Here is a 16,004-nt window from a genome sequence, read left to right as displayed (position 1 = left end):
CTGGTCGAACACCTTCTTTGTCAACTAAGTGACCGAGGACAATTGTTTCACGATCGCCAAAATGACATTTCTTTGCATTCAGTACAAGACCAGCTCGTTCCATGCAGTTAAGTACGATATCCAGACGGCTGTTGTGCTCACTAAATGTTTTGCCAAAAATTACTACGTCGTCCTTATTTGTACGACGTAGTAATAAACAAATTTGCCACTTTAGTCCACGTAGAATTGTATCCATGAACCGCTCGAATGTGACAGGTGCATTACATAATCCAAAAGGCATAACGTTAAATTCGTAAAGTCCGTCTGGTGTTACGAATGCCGTTTTTTCTTTATCTGCAATGTGCATGGGGATTTGCCAGTAAGCGGATCTCAAGTCAATAGAAGAAAAGTATGAAGCTGAGTGCAGACAGTCAATTGCGTCATCTATACGTGGAAGCGGGTAGACATCTTTCTTCGTGACTGAATTTAAACGGCGGTAGTCAACACAAAACCTCCATGTGCCATCTTTCTTTTCAACAAGGATAACTGGAGCTGCCCGAGGACTACAGGACTCTCGAATAATGCCGCGCTTTAGCATGTCATGACTTGCTCATCTATTACCTTACGTTCAGTTGCTGAGACTCGATGGGGCTTCTGACGTATTGGAGGGGCGGACCCAGTGTTGATCGTGTGATGAATACGACTGGTAGGCAGTGGCATTGAGTAATCCTTGGCAAAGTCGAACACTGTTACGTGTTTCAGTAGTAGTTCCACTAGAATACGACGCTCAGTTGTAGAAAGAGACGTACTAATCATAGCCGTAACTTGGGTCTCCATGCCTGGTCGCACCTGCTGCTCAGTGACAGAGCTGTTTAACGCCGCGACGGAACCGGATATGCCTTCCTCGAAACGGGCGAGTTTCAGGCCCCGAGGCAACACAGTTGGCTCTTCGGAGTGGTTCACTGTCCATAGCTCAGTGCGGCCTCTAGTCACGGGAATGACGTAACGAGAAACAAGGATACTCTTCTTAGAGCAGGTGAATCTTGTAGGTTCTACTATAGCCTCAAAAGATTCGCACTGGTTCCGAATAAAGAAAACCCGCACGAATGCTGCAGATAACGCTGGCACAATTGTCTTCTTCCACAGCAAATGCTCCAAATTCAGGTGTCGAGTCATCCACAAGAACCGAAAGTAGTGAAGGATTCAAAGCAATTTCTCCCGTACCACAGTCTAAAGTTGCACCACACTCTTGCAGAAAATCAATCCCAAGAATCACATCATGCGTAGACCGAGGCAATACTGCAGTTTCTACTCTAAACTTGAGGCCGTCAATTACAACATCAGAAGCACGCACACCAAGAGGAACTAAAGGTTCACCACCGACACCACGGAATAACACTGCACGGTCACCACTGAACATTACTTTTCTACCTAAACGGTTCTTAAAACTCAAACTCATAACAGATACTGTAGCACCAGTGTCCATAAGAGCCATTGTTTTCACACCATCAACAAACATTTCCAATTTGTTCTTTAACATAAACCCGGGCAGAGGTATGGACGTCATCGACTCGCCGGCGGCCTCACCTCCATCGGCCGCGCCCCCTAGTTTCCCTGAGGCGGAGGGGTAGAACGACGTCGAGGGGAAGGTGACCTGCGCGGGCGCAGGGGTTGCGGCGTCACACTACGATCAGATGCAGGAGATGAATTCCGCAAATATGTCGAATGGTGTGAGTCCCCAGTAGGCATAGTCGGGGATCGCTGTTGTTCGGTGTGCAGCCGTCCGTGAATGTTCGCGTGGGGTCGGTAATCTTGGACAGTTGGAAAACGACGGCGGCAGTATCTAGCGATATGCCCCGCAATGCCACACCTGTAGCACACAGGTTGAGGGCGCCAGCGATCAGCATAAGAGTCCTCACTAACAAAGTCGCGACGTTGGTTGTAGCGAGGCTCTCGCTGCTGACGAACCACATTTTCAGAGTAGGAGGGCCTCTTTTCCATCGGCTGGTGGTCATAACGTTGAGTACAGCTGCGCTAATCGTCCATATGCGAAGCGCCGCTAGGTTGAACCCACGGAGTGGACAGGGCGGCAACATTCGCCTGCGGTGCACAACTCTGCCGCACATATTCTTCACTACAGATGACGTCCCTAGATCTTGACAATTCCTCGCGTACAATCTCTCGTATCATATCAGCCATGGAAACTGAAGGACAGGCTTCAACACTGGCTACAGAGGTGACATTGGCCAGTCTTCCGAATTTAGGTGTAATTCGTCGCAGCTTGAGAGCCTAAAATGTTCTACAATGCTTTATAACATCAGCGGTGGTGCTCAGGTTCTCTTTGCTAATAAGACAATTATAAACGTCTTCCACTATTCCTTTCAGGAGGTGACCGACTTTGTCTTCTTCAAGCATAGTGGGGTTGACGAGTTTGCATAGATTTAAGATGGCTTCGATATATGCAGTACAAGTTTCTCCGGGTACTTGCGCCCGGCGAAACAAAGTTTGTTCAGCGCGCTTCTTCTTTGCAGGTTCATCCCCAAAATTTTTCTTGATTCCGCTTGTAAAGATAGATCATGTACTTAATGAATCCTCGTGATTAAAGAACCAGTCAAAGGCAGTGGCGGCAAGGAAGAACACCACATTAGCCAGATTAGTGGCGGCGGTCTAGTGATTGTATTTACTCACTATTTCGTAGTGCTTCAGCCACTCATCAACGTCCTCCTCAGGTTTTCCGGAAAAAGTACGCGGCTCTCGATAATGGGGCCAGTTGTTCGCCGTGGATGGACCTGGCTGCTCGGTAATGCCGTCTTCAGCCATGTCTGATGGCATTGCTGGTAGGCCAGCAAGTCTACGGCTTCTTTGGTAGATGAAACGCTCCGTGGTCGTTGCCTTGTTCATTCTCAACAACTTGATTCTTCGCCACGGGACTCCGAAGGAACTGCTCAGTGACCGCGGACGCGTTTTCTTGTCCGACGCTCTCGAGGTCCTACTGAAAGAATGTCGCATCATTCATCGCACCGCTACTTCGTACCACCCTCAGACGAATGGCCTGACAGAACGCTTCAACCGTACTCTGAGTGACATGCTGGCCATGTACGTCAACGACGCTCATTCCAACTGGGACCACGTTCTTCCCTTCGTAACCTACGCGTACAACACTGCGGTACAGACCACCAATGGATTCTCTCCCTTCTTTCTTCCTTACGGGCGCGAGCCAACCTGCACAATGGACGCGCTTTTTCCCTACCGCCCTGATGTTTCTGAATCGACGCCACTCTCGGACGCCGCCCAGTACGCAGAAGAATGCCGTCAGCTCGCTCGTTCGCTTACGAAGGAAAATCAGTGGCAACAAAAACACCATCGTGACACTGGTGAGGCGCCTTCATATGCGCCCAACTCCCTGGTGTGGCTCTGGGTTCCTGCCACAACCGCCGGCCTGTCAAAGAAGCTTCTTGCTCGGTATCACGGTCCATACCGAGTCCTTCAAAAAACATCTCCTGTGAACTGCGTAGTTGAGCCCGTTACGCCATCTGCGGACTTGCGTCGCCGTGGACGCGAAATAGTTCATGTGGACCGAATCAAGCCCTACTACGATCAGTCTGTCCTTTCGGCACCATGAGTCGCCAGGATGGCTCCTTCTCTGCCCAGGGGGAAACTGTAGTGTGGTAATCTTCATCGATATAACCACTGACATGCGTCGCGTGCTGCCGCTCTCAAGGACGAAGAAGTTGTTCGCTGCCTTGCTCTTTTCGCCACGCCTAACACTCCGCTGCGAGTCCCTTCTGAGCGGCTGGATCCATCTGGGTTTACCGAATAAGCACACCCCTACAATATATATATATATATATATATATATATATATATATATATATATATATATATATATATATATAATACGGAGGCTTGATGCGTGTAGCTAAGGGTGGCCTTTGTGTAGAAGCGAAAACGATGATGCTGGGGTCTGGGGGAAACTAATGCGTACACTCGCCAGGTGCCTTCTACAAACAAGCCCTAATTGGTCAGCTGCATTGTTGAGCTCTGCTTTACTGTGCGTATACTGCATCGACTCATCGATTACTGCAACCAAACAACCGCGTAGTGTTTGTTTTTCATGTACCTGCCTTTGTATTTGCAAGCTCCTTTATTAAATGTTCGTGGTGACGCGCCTCGATCTAATATATGAGACATTCTGCACCACCCGCTGTTAAATCGGCTCAGCACTGCATTGTTATAAGTGTATTGCTTCATAGGCCGAATTCACAAGATTTTAGTGCGATGTCGCTGATGGTCGCGAGTCGTGGAAAATTCGGCGTCATCGTGGTTGCTGTAGGCTGTGAACGAAAACACTCGGTGTAAAATTCAGGAGCAGTTTGAAATGTTCACATTAACAGTATATTTTCAAGGCAGTTTCGTAACTAAAGGAGGGTTATCGAGTGGAAATGAGAACTGAGTAAATTTTGAGAGGGGTGAACGTCGAACACCAGACTTTCGTGTTTCGGGACAGACATAAGCTCATAGGTCACGAAGACTCGCTGGTTCAAGCTGATTAGAGGTAGACCTACTAAATTCGCAATGCAAGCGGGGTCCGACAGTACCATCGCGTCCTGATCTTAATAGGCGATGCTTAAAAGAACGCCCCGATGTTTAAACCATCCCCACGGGCATAGCGGTAAAGATCGATTGGATAGTGGGGATGACCCCTGTCAGCGTAAAAAGTCGGAAATGGGTGAATGATAAAGAGGGTGCTTACAACCTTCGCTTCATAAAGCTTATGCGCTAGGTAAAATGACAAAATATTTCGAGATGCAACTCTTAACAAGCACCGCTTATAGGACAATAAATGCATGTACCACGTGCGTGGAGCATCGTATTTAATTCCTAAAATCTCGTACCTGACGCTCATCACACTCGTGATTGCAAAATTAAGCGGCACAAAAATGTGCAGCACTGCACTAAGTAAATGACCTATTAGAAGATTATGCAGTAACCAGCATATTTTTTTCCTGTACCTCAACGCGGATCGTAGCGATCATCAAAAAATTTACAGTGGTGCCCTGGTATTCCTTAATATATCAAATATAAGACAGGAATGATAAGCGGCTTGTTGAAGCGATGTGAACTCGAACAGAACTCTCTCGGTCGTATCTCTTGCCGAGCTGGGACAAGCAAATACAATCTCCATCGCATTTCCTTAGCCTTCGGGCACACTCATCCAAGGAAACACTATTGCTGGACATGCCCCGTAGTTTGTTCCACAGTACATTGGCAGCGGATGCTGTTTATGCAACGATGCAAAAAACACGTGAAAACAAAATGGTTACTCTTAGAGAAATCGTTTATCCTCTCTTCGCAATGCATATCGGGCCCATGCCTATTTAGCTTTCTTAATTTCGCTAGAATGTCAGTAACTTGAGTTATTTCTCTGACCCGCCTCTTTCTCTCCATTTCTCCCTCTTTCGCCTATTTCTCTCTCTAATCGAAGAAACAGAAAAAACTATTAGATCACTGAGAGAGCAGTGAAAGATGAAGGGGTGTGTACTTAGAAGTTGAGAAGGAAGGTGTTGGTGCACAAATGATTACTTGTCAGTGCAGCATCGTCGTTGTTTATGTGCGTGTGTCTTGTGCCTCTCCTATATGTTTTTGCATACTCTACTGTGTGATTCACGGCACCTAATACAGTGGGCCAATATTGCACTGTTACGAAAGACAGATGATATATTGATGACTCATTGAATTTGTAGGTTACAATGCTGGATGGGTTACCTATCGGCATTGTCAATGCTAGTAATAGAATTACAACTCTGGGGACTTACATTGGCTGAATTGTTGGCAGGTGGCTTATAATACTGAAAGATGTTGCGCTACCCGGGTAGATGTCAGAGCCATCCTATCCGAAGCGTCGAGGCTTATACGATGGTCGCAATGGTCGCGAGTGTTTGAATTCGACCTAACCATTTCAATAGTAGGAGCTGGCCAAGATAGCAGTTTCTTAACACTCGACTATGCCATCTGCTTTCATAGTATTACGCAAGCTACCGTCCTATCACGCGTCCAGCGACTGCCATGTGCGAAAAGAATTGGCAGAGCTTAGCTTCGTCGCCAGAGAAGAGGGATTACACAGGGGGCCTGTTTTTTGGCTATTCTAGCACATAAGTGCTTGAGAAACACAAAAGGCGTGTATACTGACCTGTCGTGTTTCCCAAGTAGCGCAATTCACAATAAAACTATTATTTGCCGTTGAAGGGCCTGAATCATCAGAAGGTTGCGGCCCCACCTCCGTACAGTTGCGCGCATCTAGGAAAGGAACACACTCTGCTCTTTTAAAGTCTCTATCCCGCTATTTCGCACAGCAGCGACGCAGCGCCTACTCCAAAGTTATGCGCGCCCGCAGACAGCACAGCTGCGTAAGCGGCTCAAGACGGTTGACTAACAGGTTAAAAGCCCCCGCTGTTTTGGCTACTGGCCCTATCGGACCCGCGGGGCAGATTTCGGATCATTTTATCTACTCTTTCACTCCAATGGACCCAATCAGAAGGCGGCGATCAACGAGGCCCACTTCAAAACGTGGTAACATGGACTCCGAGATAAGAATCCGCTTGAAGGTGCGTTTACTTCAAAGAATGGAGAACCAGTGGGCCTCCCTCGATACTTGCGTGGGGTATGAGTGTTGTGTAGTTATTATGTAGAGGGTATAATTTTCTGGGCCAGGAGATTCTGTAAGTCGCGTAAAATGACAGCGCTCTCCATAAAAAGACAGATAACGAGAAAGGCAGAGTCAAGTGCAGGTGTGTGTGTCTCATTGTCGTGTGTCTTCCTAAAAAAAAATCGGTGGTTCCGACAACCCCCGCTTTCGAGCGCTAGCCTCATTGTAAATGTAAGGAAATGGCTAGAGGCTGCGGCGCGGCTGCTTGAACGAGAACTTCGCCCAATGCATCCTTAACCAGCAGTAGACACAGCTTTACGCTACGAAACGAGATGGCGTCATTTGTGCCATAGCGGTCGCAGCAGTGGATACCGTCCCGCATGCGCAGAACATAACAGTGTCCGCAAGTGAAAGCACTGCACTCTAGTGAATGTTTTGGAGGGCTTTACTGCCTTTGCTTCACTGTAGGGCTCCTTGGACGGCCAGAAGATCAAATCAGTCGATATTGTCGACCATAAACCCTGACTGCTCATTGGAGGGTCAAATTCTAAAGTTAAAGCTCAGCTACTTTGGCCATCTGATGAGAAAAGAGGAGTCGCCGGAGAAAGATTTGATGTTGGGAAAGGTTGAGGGTCGCCGGAGAAGGGGTAGGCAGTGAACGCGATGGTTAGATGGCATCCTCGAGGCGCTACATATGAAGTTATGTGATGTTAAGAGGATAAGAGACCGGAAAGCATGGCGTGATATGGTACCATTAGGCAACATTTTTAGAAGCTTTGAGGGTTTCAGCACTCCACATCGATGCCTCTGGAATTTTTTTTCCGGCATGAAGTCACTAAGATCTTCGCATTGATAGCCTTTTCCACTCCACTGTCGTCGTGAACGAACAGGATGCCGCAATGGTTATATTTATACGTGATAACGGTAAAAATGTAGGTATTGTGGCAGGTGTGGTCGTTCCAGAAGACCGTATAGTGTTAAAATCTCCACTATGCATAATATTTGCCGCCTTTGTTATTGTTCTGCTGTGTGCGAACAATCACCAGGCTAGCTCAGGTAGATTTTGATTGTTTTTATGGTGTAAGGATGACAGCGGCTGTCACATAGTTGGAAGTGTGCTGCCAAAGCCAGCTGCTCATTTGAGTTGAAAAGTTGGGGTGAGCACAACACTTTGAAACCTCTTGGATGCCGAGTCAGGCACGCTACTCTTTGGTCATGCAGGCACGTGCGTAATAATTGGATAAGGCGGAGCTTTATACATTTGTCGGGTGGCTGCTTAATGTTGCGTTGGCTAAGGTGGCCGTAAGAAGGAAAGACTGGAAACGCACCTCGGGACTCCAAGTTGAGCAACCCCTTTATTCAAGAAGCTCCGGATAATTATAAAATACTGTCTACGCCACAGATTCTCCTTGTCTGCTGGGTGCATACGAATCTGCCAGTATCCCTGCCGCAGGTCTACAGATGCAAAATATATGACGCAGAGTACAAGCAAGCAGTCAATGGAGTCATCAATGCGGGAAAGCGGATAGACGTCCTTTTTAATGATGGAATTCAGGGTGCGGTAATCTGCACGATGTTGCTACGTGTCATCTTTCTTTCGCATACGATTTACTGGAGCAGCCCATGGACTGCACAACTCTTGAATGACACTCTGCTTCATCATTTCATGAACTTGCTTATTGGCCACCTTGTGCTCAGACGGTGGCACACGATGTGGTTTTTGGCGAATGGGGTCCACATATCCAGTGTCAATGCGATAATTTGTGCGTGATCCGGATAAGGACGAGAGCTCGTGGCTTTTGAGAAATCAAAAACTAATGGAAACTTCGATAAAATATCTTCCAGAACCCCGCGCTCCGGGGCATTAAGGAAATGACCAATCACGCCAGCGAAGTTCAGCACACACTGGGGGTGTTGCGACATGCTGCTCTGGTACATCCGTAACCAACGGCATTGAAATTGCCACGTCTTCACTAAAAGACGCAAGCTTTATGCCATCGGCTAAACGAACTGACTGCGTGGAAACCTTAATCGTCCACAATCGCGTTCGACCCAGGTTATCCTGGGTCGAACCAGGTTATCGACACCAAACACTGCGGAACCAGAAGAAATGTATTCGCGTAGTTCGAATAATTAGGCATCACGGTCGAATCAAAGGCTTCGGTCGCATCACGAAAACACGAACCCGGAACGCAGTGCATAGACATCGGGGGCACGACGGTACTGTTGCACACGCAAATCACACCATCACGAACAAGAGGTTCCTTGAAGAACTCAGGCGGAAGGCAGCCTTCAACGCTTATCTCGCACGTGCGGCAGTCTGCGGTTGCGCCACAGATGCGCAGAAAATCAATACTAAGAATTAAATCACGTGTGGAGTGGGACAGTACGATGAATTCCACTGGAAACACGGTTCCCTCACGACACACCTTGGCGCTACACACTCCAACAAGATACAAGAAATCGCGACTAACGCTATGAAAGTTATAATATCCGCTTAAGAAAACGTGACTTTGGGTACCCGCAAGTTTTTAAACGATAAGCTCATAATCGAAATGGTTGCACCCGTGTCCACTAACGCCATTGTGGAACTACCGTCAACAGACACACGGATCTTACTTTTGAGCATAGTCACAGAAGGAGGTATTCCTACGAGTGACGATCGTTCTCCGCCAGTCTCACCGTCATCGGCCGCGGCGCCTAGTTTCCTGGGGGTGATGAATGGGAGCGACACTGCGAGAACAGCGAACGGCGAGCGCGAAACGCATGCGATGGAATCAGACTCTGGTAAGAAGCTGGGGAGTGGTTGCGGACGCAACAGGGCTGAAAATAGACTTGTGCAGGAGGCGGCCAGTACCGCACGGAGTCAAATGGGTGGTTACTGTGATCACTCGTCGTGCCTGAGTACGTTGGTCGGGCATACCTTGTTAGCTGATGATAGCGGCATTGTCTTGACATATGGTCCGCGATGCAGCACCGGTAACAGATGAGAGCAGGGCGGAGGAGTTGGTTCTCAATGTCATGGTGCCAACAGCAGCCAGGCTCACGCTGATGTGTAAACTTGGATGGTCGCCTAGGTCTTCGCGGCGAAGGTCGTTACGCTGATTAGGATGCCTAGAAGAAACAGCGCCTCCGACATGTTGCTGCGGCCATTTTTTGGAAGAGGCAGGGTGGGCTGTGGGAACAGAAGAGCCCCCAGGCTGCGACTGCAGCGTGTAGGCGCGTTCACACGTAAAAGATGAGCCAGAGTACACTGGTTATGTGGGCCGGCTGTGCCGAATAGTCAGTGTAAGGTCTACGGAGACATGCTCGTCAACTCTGGCGACGGTTGTCACATTGGACACCTTTCAAAAAATTAGGCATTATTCAAAAAGTCTTCAGGACTTCAAATCGCGGATGTGACGAAGGGCAGCGGAGACAGTCGAGAGATCATCTTTAGCGATGAGAAAGCTGTAGAAATCATCTGCAATGCCCTTCAGTAGATGCCCGAATTTGTCCTCATCCGACCTGCCAGTTTATCGTCTTGTACAACTTGAGGACCTCTTCGGAATGACGACGCCTCAGACAATGGTGTCTAGCTCCTGCAGGCTTTCCTTCCCAGACACCTTTATTGCAGCCCAGCTGGCGGGACTCCACCTGGCGGCGGACTACCTCGAAATCGGCCGCCCCAGGTCTCTTTGCAATCTTGTGCGACTCGAGGCCGGCACTGCGGCTCCTGATCGACCAGTCCTGCTCCCAGCTATCGGCTTGTCACCTAAGAGCGCGCCTCGAGGCCCCGGAGGATACCGGCTTCGTTCTGTCGCTGCATTGGATCCTGGGCCATGCTGGCATCCAGTCCAACGATGAGACCATCACGCTAGACAAAGCGAGCTCACGATGTCTATATATTCCATTTTTCGAGGCTCCCTCTCACGAAGGCGGTAAAGCCCTGCACCCTGATCGACGCAACGCTGAGGGGAGGATCTTTCGTCGCCTCTCGGACAAGCTTGCCCGCAGGGAATGAGCTCTGCTCCTACGCCTCCGCACCGGAGGCTCCTGGACACCCACGGAGCGTAATGTCTATGGCCGGGCCACCTCCCCTGCATGCCCCTCCTGTGTCGGCGCGGGAACGCTGGGGCACCTCCTGTGTTTGTGCCCAACACACGCCCACCACCGTCAAAGGATGGAGGAAGGCTACCGTGCTCTTGGTCTCCCTGCTGCTACGGTGGACCAGGCGCTGTTCCCGGCCAGGACTTTCTGGCAGTCCACCGGCTTCTGCTGGCCTTCCTGCCCACCGGCCTGGCTACTCAACTCTAGTTCCCACCGTACCTGCGGACCATGGCGCTTACGACGAAGCAGATGACGGCGAGAGCGGCACCATGATGAGTCCACATTCCCACCCCTCTTCCCACATTCTATCTCCTCTTACCCTGGACGCCAAGAGTGCCGCCAGGACTTCGGCCGGCATAACCCGCGTCCATAAATTCTCATAAATTCCCAAATTCCCATAAAGAAAGGTGTTAGGCAAGGAGACACAATCTCCTCAGTACTATTCACAGCTTGCTTAGAGGAGAGACTTAGAATGGGAGCAGTTAGGGATAAGGGTAGATGGAGAATACCTCAGTAATCTGCGATTTGCTGATGACACTGCCTTGCTAAGCAAATGGGGGATGAAGTGCAAATAATGATTGATGACCTAGACAGGAAAAGTAGAACGGTAGGCTTGAAAATTATATGCAGAAGACTAAGGTAATGTTCAACAGCCTCGGGAAGGAACCGCAGTTTACATTAGGTAGCGAAGTACTGGCAGTAGTAGGCGAATATGTCTACTTAGGACAGTCTCTGTCTCTTAGTAACCGCAGATCCAGACCATGAAAAGGAAATAACAAGAATAAGATTGGGATGGAGTGCATTTGGCAAGCACTCGCAGATTATGACTAGCTTACCGGTATCGCTCAAGAGGAATGTATACAACAGTTGGATCTTACCTGTACTCACCTATGAGGCTGAAACGTGGAGGCTAACCAAGAGAGTTCTACTTAAGGTGAGGACAACCCAGAGGGGTATGGAACGAAAAATGGTGGGGGTAACATTAAGAGATAGGAAGCGTGCAGAGTGGGTCAGAGAAATAACTCAAGTTACCGACATTGTAGTGGAAATTAAGAAGAAATGGGCATGGGCAGGACGTGTAGTGCGAAGAGAGGATAACCGATGGTCGCTTAGGGTAACAAACTGGATTCCAAGGGAACGAAAGCGTAGCAGGGGGCGGCGAAAGTTAGGTGGGCGGATGAGGTTAAAAAGTTCGCAGGGGTCAAGTGGATGCAGCTAGCACAGAACCGGGTTAAGTGGAGAAATATGGGAGAGGCCTTCGCCCTGCAGTGGGTATAGTCAGGCTGACGATGATGATGATGATGATGAACCCGCGTCCAATATCCCCTCCCCAAGAATACCCAAAATTCGCATTATCATCATCATCATCATAGGTAGTGCAGGTCTCGACGGGCATTTGGCCACGATGGGAAGGGCTTGCGCGACCTGTTTCCTGCACGCTGACGAGTGGCCGAAACACTGTTTAAATTCAGCGTCAAAGCGCTCCCATGTCGTCAGTGTGTCTTTGTGGGTTCAAACCAAAAAAGGCCGGTGTCGGTAAGGAAAAATAATCCGTCGTCAAGCTGAGTGGCGAAGTCCCAATGGTTGTAGCAGCTCAACCGTTGGTAGTGGCGGAGCCAGTCGTCAACATCCTTTCCAGCTGCGTGAGCGAAAGAACGGGACTCCCGGTGTGGTGGTTAAAGGATGGAATCTACCTGACTTACGTGGTGAGAAGCATAGAGGTGGATTCATTAGGCGGACGCATGGCAACGAGCAGTGGCGGAAGTCCAGCAAGGCGGCGACTACGACGAAGCTCCAGGAGCGCGTCAATAGCAGGGCGATACCGAGAAATAAAAGCCGAAGCCTCCACCAAAATGTAGCGCTCTTGCTGTCACCACGTAAGGCAACGCTACTGCGACAAAACAACAGTGCAGCCAAGCCAGGTGGCCCCTAAACTACCACACACTACTTCATCTTCCGACAACAAGTTCCTCATATTCATCCATCTAGTCTTTAACAATATGTATATGAAGCTTCAATTTATCGAGGCCGTACAAGCGTGCATGCATAATCTAAGGTACCGGTGGGTAAAATCCCCAATGAAATGTGCTGCTTAAATTGCAAGCCTTTTCAATTCAGCCTCAGACAAACAAAGCGACCTGCCAAATTCGGTACTAGAAACATTAGTGCTCCCACTTTAAAGCAGCTAACATTATTGGCTAAATGAGGCCAAATAAATTCACAATACAAAAAAGAGCTTTTGTATTGCTTCTACATTACACTGCTTTACACTGTACTGCTGTGGCATCCGACTCAAGAAATAATACTCCTGGATCGCTTATGCTACGTTAAATTTGAATCAAAATTTACTTATCGTTATGCTTACTTCTTATAACTTATACGCCTCAATTATTCGCCTAGAGAATAATTCACGAAAAAAAGTAATTTATTTCGAAAGCAATACTCCGATAGCGGAAGCGAGACCCCGGGGGGCCGAAGCTACGCCGTGAAGAGGCAGCTACGCTGTGAAGAGGCGTAGCTACGGTCTCCTCATAAATAAATCAGCCTGCCACGAGATTTGAATTCACGTTACCCCTATGCAACGGGCAGGAGCTACCAGTTCGGGTCGCTTCCTTAATATGGGAGGGTGATATCAGAATCAGCCTGCTAGAAATGTTTGCATTCTCGTTGCCCCTAAAACACGCAGGCACATCCACACGGCTTGGTTGAAGCGTGACTTTACATGTGGGCCGGTAGCCTACGCTCTCGCGTCATAACCTCAAAAGACGACCTTAAGTGTCCCCAATAATGTAGCACCTTCCAATGATAGGGGTGGTGGGGGAATAATGTAGCAGGCAAAAGAAGCTTCCGCCGTTGCTTTCGCAATTCAACCAGGCTTAACCACTGCTAAACCACAATTGTTTTCAATCTTGATTGGCTTGGCTTCGATTAGCTTTTAAGAGTGGATGACCAAAGATCACCTCAGCTCAAACACGGACCACCAGGACGCCGGACTGTGTCATCGTTTCGCAATGACCTTAGCCAACCGATAGGTTTTGCCTATCAGTATAAATCCGATACCGACGAAGCCGACACGGTCATTTATACAGCGTGCAGCAGGTGCAAGGTACGTCTGGCCCAGCCGCCAAACCCAAGTCATCCGGCTCTGAACCGATGAATAACTTCGCTGGTCGGCGACCAACCTGGGCTACCAGAGCCAACGGCAGCAGGAATTGTTCTTCTGCCTGCCATTCGGTGGGCACATTCTTAAGACGTGCCCCACTAAATGGTGCTTAGACTAGGTTTGCCGGGACTATGTATAGCTGCATGCTGTTGATGTATTAGCACTATAATATAATGAAGACGAATTTGTATAATTTTTGGCTCGTTCCTTAAGGGTACCACGTGACAGCTCGTTTAATTTGGATCGTTAGGGGATACCGAGTTATAAAATGGAAATTAGCGCTCTGGCATTTTGTACTTCCCCGATTGATTTTAGCATTGATTGATTCTAGCATTGATATTGTCGTCATGGGTGTTAGCGCCGCAAAGGTATTTTAACGAAAGTACGGCTTCTCCTTTACATAGTAATTCCTGGTGCCATATTATACTCCGATTAGGTTGGCACCATATTGTCACCTATTGATGACAAGCCCGGTAGCAAGAAGCGAAGACACTGTTGTTGCATTTGAACTAAACTCTTTATTGCGCTGACTTGCGCCTGCAAAACAATTAAGCAATCGGTGGCGGCGATAGCAACACTCTTTCTCGGCGGTCATCGAACAAAGAATACCAGTCGCGCACGTTAACACCCAATTTAAAAGCGGCTAAGAAGCATGTAGACAAAGCCGTAAACTGTGACTGGCATAACTTGGAATACTGTAGAATCACACGCGAATGGCTGGAATCAGAGAGACACATATCGGCGCATCTTGCACGGAAAAGAAAATGATAAGGTGTCTCTCTGATTCCAGCCATTCGCGTGTGATTCTACCTATTATATATATATATATATATATATATATATATATATATATATATTGAAAGGGGGTTTTTACTGTGCTTTAACAGGGATAATAGCCCTGTCGAAGTTTCACGGCGAACCACACAAGAACACAGCCAGTCTCAGTCTCCACAAGCGAGCACGAGCAGCGCAGCGGCACTTCGTCGTCCTTATCCTCGTCTTCGTGATATTCTCACCTACTTAATCCTCGTCTTCGTATATCCTCGTGTAGTTCACTACAATTTCCCCCGGAGCGAGGAGGAGCCATCCTGGCGACCTATGGTGAGGGTAAGAGCAGCGGATTGTAGTAGGTTTTGAGGCGGCTCACGTGCACAGTTTCGCGGCCGCGATGACGCATGTCCGAAGAGGTAGTGAGTGGCGCCACGATGTAATTCACAGGGGAGGTTTGACGGACAATGCGGTAGGGGCCGTGATACTCGGTTCGAAATTTTGATGACAATCCCGGTGGGGTGCCGGGAACCCAAAGCCAAACAAGGGATCCTGCAGGAAAAACGTGTGGCGTCTGATCTTTGTCGCGGTGATGCTTTTGGCGGCCTTGAGATTCCGATGTAAAACACCGGGCCAACTGGCGACATTCCTCCGCATGTTTGACAACGTCTGAAAGGAGAGTACACTCGGAGGAGTCGGGACGATATGGTAAAATAGTGTCCATCGTGGACGACGCCTCACGCCCATAAAGGAGGAAGAAAGGGCTAAATCCAGTAGTTGACTGCGTGGCGGTGTTATAAGCGTATGTCACGAAAGGAAGGACAGCGTCCCAGTTAGTCTGATCGGCGGCAACGTACATCGTCAGCATATTTCCGAGAGTGCGATTGAAGCGCTCAGTCAACCCGTTTGTTTGAGGGTGGTAGGCTGTTGTGGTCCGGTGTATGATGCGACATTCGGCTAGTAGAGATTCAACGACGTTGGAAAGGAAGACGCGTCCTCGGTCACTCAGCAGCTCTCGCGGCGCGCCGTGGCGAAGAACAAAATAATGTAGCAAGAACAGGGCAACTTCACGGGCAGTAGCGGCGGGTAAAGCGGCGGTCTCGGCATACCGGGTGAGGTGGTCGATGCCAACGATAATCCACCGGTTCCCAGAAACCGTGCAGGGAAGTGGCCCGTAAAGGTCAACGCCAATGCGGTCAAAAGGGCGGGCCGGGCATGGAAGTGGTTGTAAGGGGCCAGAAGCACGAGGTGTGGATGACTTTCGGCGCTGACAGGCGATGCAGGAGCGGACGTATTTGCGAATATACCCGTACATGCCGCGCCAATAGTAGCGTTGAGAGATCCTTTGAAACGTCTTCA

This window comes from Amblyomma maculatum, chromosome 3, assembly GCF_055883805.1.
Source record: "Amblyomma maculatum isolate TAMU_Amacu chromosome 3, ASM5588380v1, whole genome shotgun sequence".
In the NCBI taxonomy this organism is placed as follows: domain Eukaryota; kingdom Metazoa; phylum Arthropoda; class Arachnida; order Ixodida; family Ixodidae; genus Amblyomma; species Amblyomma maculatum.
Note: the sequence above shows the minus strand (reverse complement) of the source record.